Source organism: Chlamydotis macqueenii, chromosome 4 (genome assembly GCF_036417535.1).
Source record: "Chlamydotis macqueenii isolate bChlMac1 chromosome 4, bChlMac1.mat, whole genome shotgun sequence".
Taxonomy (NCBI): Eukaryota; Metazoa; Chordata; class Aves; order Otidiformes; family Otididae; genus Chlamydotis; species Chlamydotis macqueenii.
The window spans coordinates 27,776,700-27,790,305 of NC_141559.1; the positions used below are offsets into that span (position 1 = coordinate 27,776,700).

Genomic DNA, 13,606 nt, shown 5'->3' on the forward strand with positions numbered 1-13,606 from the left:
ACGCCGGTGCCGGCTCGGCGTGCGCGTGCGCCCAGGGAGACAGCCGCTTCGGCCGCGCCTCCTGCGGGCGCCGCGAGGTGGGGGCGGGGCCAGGAGCGCTGCAGCCGCGAGGTGGCGGGCGGGCGGCGGCGGCGGCAGTTGCCGGCCGTTGCAGGCAGGAGGGAGCGGCCAGGCCAGCGGGGGCCGGTGGGCAGCGGGGCCGGGACCGGAGCGGTGGGCGGGGGCTGAGACCGGGGCGGGGCGGTTGGTTGCATCCTTCTGAGTCAGCTGTTGTGCGGCCGGCGGGTGTGTGGTGGCGTCCCCCTGGTCGCTTAGGCCTTGCTTAGCCTGGGCAGGCCTCGCTTGAAGGTACAGCTAGGGAGGTGAGGGAGTGTGACTGCAATAACGTGTGGCTTGTGATTTATAGGCTATATGTAGCCACCCTGTTGTCACCCTGTTGTTGCTTTTCATAGAATCATAGAATGGTTAGAGTTGGAAGGGACCTTCAAAGGTCATCTAGTCCAACCCCCCTGCAAGGAGCAGGGACATCCCCAACCAGATCAGGTTGCTCAGAGCCTCATCCAGCCTGGCCTTGAACGTTTCCAGGGATGGGGCATCCACCACCTCTCTGGGCAACCTGTTCCAGTGTTCTACAACTCTCATTGTAAAAAATTTTTTCCTAATATCCAATCTAAATCTACCTTCCTCTCTTTTAAAACCATTACCCCTCGTCCTATCACAACAGGCCCTACTGAACAGCCTCTCCCCATCTTTCTTGTAGGCCCCCTTGAGGTACTGGAAGACCACTGTTGATGGTTCATGTTGACAGTCTTAAAAATATTGAAGTGAAAGACTGAAGATTTTTCTTCATATGAATGCTGGTTTTCATATGGTATCATAAGTCTTCTGAGGTGGGATTACTGAGTGAGTGCTGAGAGGTTTAATATTACAGGGGGAGGCCCATCTGCGTCACATTTGGCAGTAGTTTGTGCAGAACAAGCTGTATCTCTGAGTGCATTATTTAATTTTATTTCCTTTTATTTCAAAGAGACCTGTCCTTTTGGGATAGAAAATTGCCACTATATAGCCAGGTGAAAAAAAAAAAGAGAAGTATGCAGCCATTTTGGGTAGATTTAGACAATCCAGCCAGACCAGAAAACTCTTGAGTTAGTCCTGTGGACATGAGTCTAACACCATTTGGTTCAAGATGCTTTGCTACTGTGAGTGAATCCATCAAGTGCTATTAGCATATAGCACAGAGCACGAGCATCTTCAGGAAAGCTGAACCAGTGCAATCCTTCTGGAAGACGTATCTCCTTCCTTACATGATCTTGTCTGGAGCACAGTTCTCTCTCCTCAGTGTATGGAAACCACACTATATCTGCCCATATCAACTGTGCACTTTTCCTGACAGCCCAGAATTGGTAATTAAGAAGTTTGCAGGTAAGTTAATAGGGTTGAGCAAAGCCATGAAAGAGTAATTATAGGTATTTCTTGAGTCAGATGAACCCACTGGTCTCTTTGGCTGAATCTACTTGGTAGTCACATTTGCCTTGTATTGACTAGGATATACAAACCCCGTGCTAGATTTCTTTCACTAGTTTGCTTTAGTGATCGATTCAGGACAATCTTAACCAAGAGTTAAAATCACCATAAAGAACTAAGGCAAAAAAAAACCTGTTCTGGTTTTGTTAGTGAGGGGGCGCCTAAGGTGGTAGCTTCTGTAGGAAACTGCTAGAAGTTGCTCCCCTTTGGTCAGTGGACTCGGCCGGGCCTAGGGCGGACCCGCTGCTGGCCAAGGCCGAGCCGATTGGGTTATGGGCCCAGCACGCTTCCGCTGCGACCGTAACCCAGAGGTTGATGGATTGAAACCATCCTCTGCTACCAATCGGCTCGGCCTTGGCCAGCAGTGGGTCCGCCCTAGGCCCGGCTAAGTCCACTGAACAAAGGGGAGCGACTTCTAGCAGTTTCCTACAGAAGCTACCACCTTAGGCCCCCCCTCACTAACAAAACCAGAACAAACCCCAAATACTGGAAGCTAGGTTTAAGACAAACAAATCCAGCTTGTTTGTGCTTCTGGCCCGAATATTACTTTTCTACCGGTGACCCTACATTAACATTTCCTGATGAATCATCTTCTTTAGCTAGTGAAAATATTCCTGTGATCTCAGATTATCTTAGTTTCCTGCCTCAGTTAAATTTATCCTTGTAATGACTATGTCTGATGTCCTAAGATGATTCCTTCTTGTGTAGGCAAATACCTGCTATTAGGCAAGATAATGAAAGAGCAAAATGCTTGATTATTCTGCAAAGATGATAAATCTGATGTCATGATGTAACCTTGTTTGTGAAACTTTCTGAGGGAAGAATACATAAGGCTGAAGAAACAGTAGGTAAATCCCCCAGCTCTGAGTCAAGCAACTTCACAATGAAGTTGAGAGCCTCTGTCCTTCCCTTCTTCCTTTCTTCTGCTCTTCCAGCCTTCTCTGGATGCCAGCTGTGATACTGGGAGCCCAGCTGACGTTTCACTAAAGCTCCTGAGTCTCGCTGTGCTGCCTTTGATCAGCGCTTTGCTCAGCACACTGCTAGACAATCAGCACATATGGCAATGAGGAACCGTTCTCACTGCACCTTGGCTGTCTGCATAGGTATCAGTTCACATGAGTGATGAACAGTTTTGGTATATGAAAGGCTGAAGTCATAGATGATGGAAAACCTACAAAGAAAATGAAGCCTGAAAGAGATTCTTAACTGAACTGGAGGTGAAAGATGGTCTTTAGAAATCCAGTTTGAAATGGGGCTCAGGAGATGCCTGTCCACTCTCCAACTTGCCCTCAGACTTCCTATTTGACTTAAGCAGAAAAATGTAAGCTGCAGGCTTGCTCAGTCCTGCAGAAGAGAACAGGGTTTTATGTAGGAGTCCATCTTCAGGAACCACATTATGGGGTCAGAACTTAAGATCAGTAAACATCAGGAGGTTTACCAGGCAGGTGTAATATCTTCCTTCTGTCACACACGTTTAACACCTTACGTGGACATTCTTATTCCATAGGCAGATTGCTTCTGCAGGGTCTTAACAGCGTTCTTTTCAACTTTGCCTCAAATCTCAATCCTATTGGATATCTGGAAAAAATTATAGATTTTGTGGGGAAAGTAATATGCAACAACTTATTCTTGCGTATTTAGCTTCAGTTTGTGAACTGTTAGAAAGCAGAGATTGCCTTTGCTTTTGTGTTTCATGCAGAATTTGGCCACTGAAACTCTGGTATTGGCTAGGATATATAAGAGTTGCTGTAATAAAAATAACAGCACAAAAAGCCAAAGCATAGATACTTGGACAGAACCTGGGTCACTGACACTGAAATGTGCTTTCGGCAGTAGGTGTCCTCTATCTCTGGGATTTTCCATCTAACAAGAACATGACAAATAAGATGGAGCATGGAGCCCACGTGAAGAGATCTACATAGTTAGTGCTAGCTCAGGTCTTTTACATGGAATTCCCAAAAAACAGCCCAATTAACTTACTACTATGCATGCTTTGAAGAGCATTGTAGAAAAGTTTGTGGCACAGATGCAGATTGTTTGGCAGAGTTTATTCTGCCAAGCATAATGTCACTAAAACATAGTTTCATTGGTCTGGCTCACCGTAGAAATGAGAGTGGCCTTCAGCATCCGCAGGCTGGTTGGTCCTGGTCCAACAGAACGAGCATAGGTGAAAAGAAGCTGGTTGTTTTCCTCCTATTTTTACCCTTCAAAAATCACTTAATTTCCCTGTGCCTTTAATTCAGCTGTAAAATGAGATAATACTTGCCATTCTGTCTAGAACACTAAGATTTGCAAAGGAAAAGACCATTTATAAATTATATTTATTTATTTTATTGTACCTAGTACACACCAGTACGGATAAAAGATGAAAGGTTCTGAGGCAGCAGACACACAGGCCTTCCATCTCTAAAACAAGCCTAAGTAGTAATTTGCTCAGCACTCTTTCATGGTAATGAGCTTGTCTATCAACAGGATGTCTCGTGTTGTTAAAACCATTTTCTTGGAACTGGCATTGCCATTTTCCATACTGAGTGCCTGGAATAATCTCTGCAGCAGGCAAAAGTACTGTTGTCAACTAAAAACTGTCCTGTTGCCAAAGGGCTGGCTTCTGACATCAGCAAACACAAGCCTCTGTCTAGGAGGAAGCTAGATCTCTCCCTTTGTTTTTGAATCATTTCACAATGGGGTTTAATTAGCTGCTGTTCTTGCTGTATGCAAAGATCTTTCACTTCCCCAAAAGCAAGCAAAATCCTTACACCCAAGAGGGGCTGTAGAAACTGATTCACTTGATGTGATGTCTCCATCAGTTAGTTATGCAGCACTGTCAACACCCAACTATTTAATAATTGAATCTCAAAAAACAAGGAGATTGGCTTAAAAATGTAAACCATGAGAGCATGTATATAAGGTTACTTTCATCTTATGCTTATGAACATTACTTAATTGCCTTTAGAAGAAAGCTGAGATTGTCATGCTTTCACTTGACTCTCAGAACTGGTACCTTAAGTGGCTTCTGCCACTTGGCTTTCTGCTGTTCTGTGGTGGGCAAAGTGTTTGAGAGAAAAATGAGTTAAGGAAATAGATCACATTTATAATAGAATTGATAAGGTAATTTTGTGATAGCATAATTTTCATATTATAAAATTGCTGCTAAATTAGCATGATATTACTTTTTAATCTAACTAATGTCCAAGAATTTTACAATGTATTTTGAAAGCAGGTGCTATTGTAATTGCCTAAATAACAGCAGTGTCTTACTAATAGCATGTATTATTCTAGAATTCCCTGTGGCTTAGAAGGCTATTTATTGTCACAGGCTGCAGAAAATTAATCTGTGAAAAGAACGAAAACAAGAGTGTAAAGAAAAATGGCAAGATTTCTAAGAATTGGATCAAGTTCCAACATGGCAACTTTATGCATGAGAGAACAGAGAAGCAGACGCTGGTTTTATTTATTCTAGAAAAATACCATGCTTTGATCTCTCAGCCACAGGTTTAACATTTTATTTTTTCCATCTGACTACTACTGTTGGGAAGTGGGAAATGTTACCCATGAATTATGGTTTGGGGGTATGAAACGAAGTTGAAGAAAACCGCAACTCAAGAAAGGTGTATTCAATGCTAATTTCCTAGATATCCCCAGATAAAGTTCAGTTACTTTCCACTTACATTGTATGTTTTTTCCAAGCTGGAACTGTCTTTTTATGCAATGGTTAGCACTGGTCCACAGTAGTGGCTTCTACAGCTACTGTAATATTTGCAAAAATAGCACAAGATGAAACGATGAATATCTACTCAGTTACACTAAGTTACTGATTTCAACTGCCTTTATTTAAAGTACAGAAAGTAAAAAGTTGTGTGACATGAAACTATTGTAACAAACATCAGTCAAGTAACACTAACTGCACAAGAATGTACACAGTAAATATAATATCACAATGAGTTTAAAATTTTGACCCATTACACGAATCATCCAGTCTTTCCATCCACATTAGGTAGCTGATCCGACATGTACTGCTCATGAGGATCCAGACTGATCTGATCGCTGGTCGCATACAGACTTGTACAGATTTGGAACTTTATTGGCTTCCAGGGAGTTGCTAAGTCGCAACAGTTTTACTCAAATCAGAACAAGTATCCTTAGGATTCACTAATACCTTCATAAAAGCCCAGATACGTTACTGATTTGTGGCAGGTTCTGCCTGGTTTGTTGCAATAAACTAGGCTGCAAAATTCCCGGATTGTCCCCTAGGAGGAAGCTGCGGTGATGGAAAACAGATACATCCTCCCCTATGCTGAAGGACCTACAGAGGACAAAGCTGACGTAATCTGGGAAGTACATGCTGCTCAATGAACAGATGTGAAGTAAAACCACGATCAAAACACTACAAGCTGCTGTCTTATGACAGGAATTCCAGGGCAAAGAAATTACATATATGTCAATATATTCTCAGCAGGGGACCTCTCACCATTCCCTTTTAAATTGCGTTGATCTTTGCTATCAGTGAAGACTCTATACCCTTGACCAGGCAACTAAGGGTATATTTCTTCCCTTAGTACTTTACTCCCTTGGCGTAATAGCTGTCACTGAAAGCTGTTTCCGTCACTTTGGAAGACAAAGGTGAGAATGCCACAAGACTAATTCCTGTGATGCAATGTGCATTCGTTGGCAGTGGCTAATTATAGCACAGAAAAACTACCAGCTTCCCCTGGCGAGGTCAGAGTACATGATCTCTGCAGTATGACTGCACTCTGCTCTTAAGTTCTTCCTGTGTCACGATGCTCACTGACTGCAATAAAACAGCAGTTTATCATTCCTTCTCAAGCTGCTGTGTAACAACAGCACTATGGAGATTTCTGAGCCTGTTTCCCTGTTCCAGGGTGAGCCACGTATGGCACTGACAGTAACCAATACCCCTTCTCTGTCATCTCACAAGAAGAGAAAAAAAAAAAAAAAAAGGAGAAAAAAACCCTGACAACAACAAAAAAAACCTGCCCCCAAACACCATGCCTCTTCAATTTCAGGCAACAAATATCTATCTCACAGAAAAAGTGGCTATCTCAATTCCAAGGCAATTACATGGAAGAGTACTACAGCAGGTAAATAAGATTAATATAGCCTCTTTTATACCTATCTTAGTAATGCTTTTTCTTTTCTGTTTTTCATAGGCACTCCCTGTCCTCTGGATTTCAGGTCAGCTATAGCACAGCTCACTTCCAGATCTAGGTAGCTGGCTATTCCCTAGAAGATTTGTAAGTTACTTCCTCACTTACTTTTCAAGATATTGCCATAATTTTATATAAATTCTGTCCTTCAGCCCAGTATAGGGAGCTGTAAGGTCTGTAAATACATTTTTAGAAAATCAGTTTATTTTTTCCCTTTGAATCAGCAGAGAAAGCACAAAAAAAAAAAAAGGATATAAACACATCACCTCATAGTTTACAAAACTTACTTTACAGGAAATGTAAGCCTAATGACTGTGAAAGGTAAAAATGAAATGAAAAATAAATACATGGTAATTAAGAGGCATTCATCTTGAACAACATGCTAGAAGAATGCTTTTGGAAACTAAGAAAAGATTCTAGTAGCCTTTTTTTTTTAGAGCAGAGAGTCTTTTATTGAAAACTAGTCTTGTCATGGATGTCTATAGTTAATTTATTAAGATGCTTGGGAGTGTTTTAAACTCCTTCCCCAAGAGGAACTAAATTATTTTTATTCTTTTTTTTTTTACACTTTATGTGAGTTAATTTGACAGCTTCAGGGACAGAAATGTTGTAATTATTCAGAAAACGGGTACAGTAGAAATGGATGCTGCCGCACAGTCCCTCAAATTGCCTGTCCAATGATTTGATACTCTCAAATATCCTGAACAATGTAAGGGTAAGCATATCATTTAGTCTCCAGGTACCTGAGTCCTCCATGCCTAATTGCAGCAGTGCTTGTTTTTCTAATATGGGAGCTAAACAGAGATCATAAAATCATTTACCATAGGCCACTAGTCAGGAAGGACTAAGAAATTATCTTTTCCCCTGTTAACTCAAATTTAAATCACTGTGACTGAGAAAATTACTATCTTGGATCCCACTACGAACTCCTTAAGCCAGTATTTTTCAGTGTTTTTTTTTTTAAGATGATGTCCCATTATCCAAAGAAAAAAAATAGCAGCTCTTATTGTCTTTATAAAAATTAAGTAACATCTATTGCTGTAAAAGTGACAAATGTATGTAATATTTTTTCAAAGGCTGAAAAGCATGCTTGCCCTTGAAGAATAAAAGTCACTAGGAGTGCAGAAGCTAGGTTGCCTTTGCTTTATAATTTGCAAAATTTTCAACAACTTGCTAACACCTGACCATGTTTTGTGACTGCTGTGTGTGTCACAACCCAGCCTCTCAGAAATACAGCCCTGATCCAACCCCCTAACCAGAACGATGAACAGTGTCATAACTGGCTAATTTCAGTATTAGTGATTTAGAGTCATCAACAATATTTCTTGAATTACAATATGACAGCAAACAAGAATAATATTCCTTCCTTCTAAGAGATATATTTGGCTGGGTATTTGAGGTCTAAGCAAGCTCTTGGACGTCTTATTGTTAACTGGGATATACTGAAAACTGAAAAGATCAGCCAAATCTTTAAAGATGCTGTTGCTCAAAAGGACAAAAAGAAAAGTTAAATGACTGCTAGTAACACACGATAGTTGCCTAGTTAAATCGGTTGTCTAAATACACAGCATATACTTCTGTCAGTTCAAAGACAAACAAAACAAACAAAAGAATCACCTTGAAGTATTTCTGTGGACTTTCTTATTTACGTAAGGCATTATTTTAAATTAAGTCAATACAGCATCAAAAAATTAAAACATTGCAACCGACAAGACTATGTAATAATTTCCCCAGGGAAACATAGCATTATTTTGTATAAAACAGAATGGAGGGGAAAAAAAGAGAATGTTCTACAAGGGAAAAAAAGCTTCTAAATTAAGAGTGACAGAAAGTCAACCTTCTACCTCTGCTGAAGTGTAATGCTTATTAGCTACAAATCTGTGAACAATTCACCAGCAAGACTGGCTCAGAAGAAGGGAGAATGGCCAAGAAAGGTAGTTTACTGCAGGACATTTGGGAAGTCCATGGTACTAGGGCTCCTAACTCAGAGAGGGTCCCTGCTCCAGGTCTTCTGGAAACACTGGCTTATCTCTGTGGGGAAATCTCCTAAGATAAAACGAGGTTTATACTTCAGTATAAAGTACACCATCACTGTCCTGATTAGCTCAGGCTAACTAATTCTCTGTAACTCTAATCAAACAATGAAAATTGTACTTAGCGTGTAGGAAGCCAGGTGAATGGAAGCCTACACTTCAAATCAATCAATGCAGCATGTTGTGAAGTCTGAACAGCCTATACTAGGGAGCCTGTGAAATATGTTAGCTAGCCTGTTTGAATAACAGCAACTTCTACAGTGTATTAGGTCAAATCATTTGTGAGACCTAAACATTCCTCAAAGGTTGTGGTTTGCTTAGCACATTTGCATCCTGGAACATGCATTGGAGGAGCAACCGAATTAGGATGGTTCTAATCTGACTAGTAATCAATTAGGTCAAAGTAATAAAAAGTAGACATATCCTGAAAGCACTTCAGAGAGTCCTTGCATGTCTCCTTTAGTAAACACAATAGGCAAATTAATTACTGCTGAAGACTGCCATAAGAGGTTGGTCATTTTTGGTAACAGTGTAACTCCTACAGACTTCGCAGACTTACAGAAGGCAGCCTGAGGGGTGGAAAAACAGGTATAACAAGGAAAAGCAACCACCTCCAAAGGGAAGGGGTAAAGCAGCTCACCATTAAACACCTTTTTGAAGAGATCTCAAATTGATGTACCCTGGCCTACTGAAATTGATAGAACTCTGATTTGCTCCAGAGAGGGGTTTCACCTGCTGAATTCAGCCTGTGTTACCTTGTTTTAGCAACTGTGACTAATTGCTCAGCCCTTCACACCCCTATTTTAAGACACTATTTTGCCATGTATATATATATTATCTGTGTTTATTCAGGAATGTAAAGAATTCATACAAAAGAAGAAAACAAAGGTTAGTGACTGTATGACAACAAAACTGTTCGTTTTTCAAAACTGGCATCATAATTACACCGTGCACGTGCTCAGCTGAGTTTCATCTTCAACATCCATACGGCTGAATCAGCACAAAAAATGAACATTGTTGTTGACACAAACTGCTGCTGACTTGAAAGGAGTATCTTTTTTCACTTAGATCAAATGGTAGTTTTGCTGTGAAAAAAAAAAAGAATGCTCTGTATCAATACTAATAAATATCCTGTATCCATTTTCAGAGATTTTGTTGTTTAGGTCTGTGAAAATAACATAATGAATTTTATGTTGTCAGAACTTTATTCTTTTAAAATCGCTCTTATTTTCTGAAAGGATTTCAAGAGGAGAGAAAAATCTTCAACTGAAAGAAAACTATGTTGTCACTATGAGGCTAAAAAAAGCGCTAAACAAAATCCTGAAGACTGGAAGATTTTGTGGAGAAATTTGGTCTGTTGATCTTAGTGTGAGCTACTGAAGCACTTTATATTCTTGTGAATCCCACGTGACCTTCTGCAGACCATAAACCTTAGCATGCCATTATTCAACAAGCGCTCAGACTTTTCACTGGGACTCATATGTGGACTTAAACATTAGATCTTACACGTCTCTACACAGAGCAGCAACAACTTAAAATGGATCAATACAGGGACTGAACATACTCCGCATTTTGCCCTCTGACCTAGCAGTGAGACAAAAAGCACTACTATACAAAGGAAACACATGGAATAGCTTGAAATTTTTTTCAGTGAGAATGTCAGAGAAGCTGTCAAAGAAACAATAGGAGATGAAGAATTGCCAAGCTGGAACATGAGACAAAAAGTTACCTTTTATCTAACATTCCTTAGAAAGCTAACTGCTGCCTAAGGCACTGACCTTGGGTTGGACTCCAGATGTGAAAGGGTTTTGCTACCTCTTCTTCCTAAGAGGAGAAGTAATGGTCCCAGATGTAAGAGCCAGGGAACTGAGCACGCAGTACAAAGGCTGTAACTATGACCTTGCTGTCCTTCTTGAAGGGGAGAAGCCCTCAGCTACACAGGAAAGGCTGCTGGGCTTTGCTATTTAATATACAGAGAAGGTGGAACCCTATGACATCCCCAAAGCTGTTTTTGTTTCACTGTCATGTAATGGCACTTGGGTTGGCAAATTCAGCCTTTTTATTTGTTGTGTTTAAAAAAGCCAATGGAACAATTTTATTTTATCAGCGTTCTAATGTGATCTTATTCGTTGTGGTCTCCATTGAATCAAAAGGGTCCCCAGTAAGGTGAGTTTTGCTCAGATTAAAGAAGGATTTGACTGCAAGCTTGATTTATGGTAATTTAAGGAAAAACAAGTTGGACAGGATGCTGAAGAGAAAATTGAAGCCTGGTAATACATGCAAACAGGGAGAGGCAGTTGTTGTTCATCTTCTTAGTGCTTTGTTTTCCAGCAGCAGAAGCTGTTGTGTTTTGTCTCCTCCAAACAGGAACTAATAATGATCTACTAGATGGACTAATAGGAAGAATGCTTTTCTTTCCTAAAAAGGAAGATCTTTCGGAAATATTTTGCATCTTGTTTACCCCTTTCCTTTCAGACATATAAAGCATCCCATATGGAGTGCTGATTGGTGTCCTGGGTGCTCGGTTGCTCCACCTGTTCTGAAGACAGGTAGAATAACATGCTCAAAATGTAAAAATGGCTGGTCTCAGGCAAGGGGAAATTAAAAACTGACATTGAAGGGCAAGCAAGCTACACTAACCTTTAAACTAAGGCTGGGCTGCTTTTCCTTCAGGTCCCCTCTATGCTGAGGGGAAGTTTTATAACAATATATCAAGGCAATCTCCATTCATGCCTGCTCTGCTGGTCCATTACAAAGCAGCTGAAACGGACTGGTAAATTCAGCCTTTGGAGGTTACTGACCACTTGGCTGCACACCATACTTGAAAAAGCAAACAAAATTCAAAGATGGAGTTCAATTGAGCTGGTCTGTTCTCAGTATTTCTGTGCAAACTGTTTATTACTGTGCCACATCTACTGAGCTATTTTGCATAATAAACCTCTGAAAATGTAACCCAACTCCACTATCATATGAGGATTAGACATGGTAATACCTCTCTTCAACCATTTCTGAGGATTAGCTTCAAAAATCAAATTAAAATGAAGCAAACACAAATAGACTGCATAGTTCCATAATAAGTTGCAACACTCATATTCAGTAAGCATGATCTGAGCCCCCTGCATTTTATATTACCATGTGAGGTATCTGTGCAAGTAGCATTATAGTACACCTGCTGCATACCGTAAAGGTGAGAAACTCTCTGTATGGCACATCAATATATTAAGGTTATGAGGCCTTACTTGCCTGAGTATTCCTTCTGAAGAAAAAAAATATATCTATTTGAGTTTATTTATTTCCAAAAATATTTCCAAAATACATGACTTTTACCTCACAATTTGAGTAAAAAGAGATGAGGGTGAGAAGTAGAACGTTCTCCAAGCAGGACTGTGTGCTGTGACATGCAGAAATGGCCACAGAACTGTGAGTACATGTCTTGTTTTTCATTCCTACAAAAGTAATTATTTTTTAATGCTTTTTCTTAAGTGTACTTAAAGGTCAGTATTTAAATTGATGTATTTGTTTAAAAAAAAATTACCAGCGAGTGTAATAAAGTGTTTGTCTAAACAGATATACTAATACAAAATATGTAAATCTGTTTCTGAGCAATGGCTATAAACAAAAGCTATCCAATACATTTTAAATTCTATTTGGGGTCAAATGCTAATAGAGGTATTGATTTTAACACATAACTGATGAAAGGCACACAAACAAGACTTGATTTACCAGATTAACAATTCCTGTTATCTTAAATTAGCAGGGAAAATTACACAGTCAACAGTGTTTGTGCTGTTCTTCATTCCTTTCATTATACAGTAAAACGAGAATCGCAAGCCAGATCAAAACTCTTAATATAGAGTGATATTAGAAGTCATTAATGTCAAATAGTAATTAAAAATGTAGAACCTGAATACTGTTAAGTACCTACATCTCCTGAGGTGACAAACAATAATGAAAAAGTTCAGGAAGTTTGTAAGCAATTTACAAGGCAGAGAAAGATGTCTGTGACAGAAAGACAGATATGCTGGTGATTTGGAGCAGTCTAATAGCATCTATAATCCCAAGCAGGCAAGGAACAGCAAGGTGTTTTTCAGCAGTATTCTTGATTAAGATCATAAGAACGTTAATGAAATAGTTTGGGACTACACTTCCTGAATATACTGTTCAGTACAATTATAATAATAATCAGAAAATTAAGACTAAACAAGGAAGTTGCTAGGAATGGTTTCGTTGATCACAGAAAGATAACTGGACTTTACAAGTACAATGCATTGTTTTCTCTCTAGCCTGTACATAATATGAATGCTAAAAAACTATCGCAGTCCTATTACAGTACTATTTTTAAAATTTAAAAAAGAGCATCGCTCCCCTAATTCACTGCTGGCTATTCTCAAACTTCATACTGAAAACTTTGTTATACAATCAGGTTTTCTGAATATGTAGATAGCAAGAAAACTAACAGTAGTGCAATAAAGGCACTTTAATGAATGCAAACTCCGTTCCAGTGGAATGGATTTAGCTAATTACATAGCCATACTCCCTGGACAGCAAATGCCATGTTTATGAATACAATATATCCCCTCATTATGGCAGAAAGGAAGTCTGTCAATCTTTCTCTGCTTCTTACTTCACAGGAGTCCTTCCCCACTTACACAACTATGCATAAATCTACATGATTTGTGATTAAAAATCCTAGATGAGAGCGATTTGTTGACCCATGCTGCACAAAATAAAAAACCTCCAAGGAGCGGGGAGCATCGCGGAAGGTATCACTGCAAATTAAAAAATTATCTGATGACCCAGGCCCTTGTGGTGACAGTCTCTGTTATTGTATCATCCCTTTGGTGATGTTTGTTTTCCTGTACCAAGAAGCTCGGTTTGGTTTAG

General features: G+C 39.9%; 1 long non-coding RNA gene across 5 annotated transcripts; it reads left to right on the top strand.

Moving 5' to 3' along the window:
* The first annotated feature begins 124 nt into the window (after window positions 1-124).
* On the top strand, window positions 125-13,523 carry LOC147600863 (uncharacterized). 5 transcript variants are annotated; one of them, XR_015258471.1, is made up of 3 exons: window positions 125-186; window positions 6,693-6,776; window positions 9,961-11,133. It is a non-coding gene; the product is annotated as an uncharacterized LOC147600863 (long non-coding RNA). The 5 variants fall into 5 exon arrangements; XR_015258474.1 differs by lacking the exon at window positions 125-186 and adding an exon at window positions 244-348; XR_015258473.1 differs by lacking the exons at window positions 125-186; window positions 9,961-11,133 and adding exons at window positions 270-362; window positions 11,198-13,153.
* Window positions 13,524-13,606: the final 83 nt, after the last annotated feature.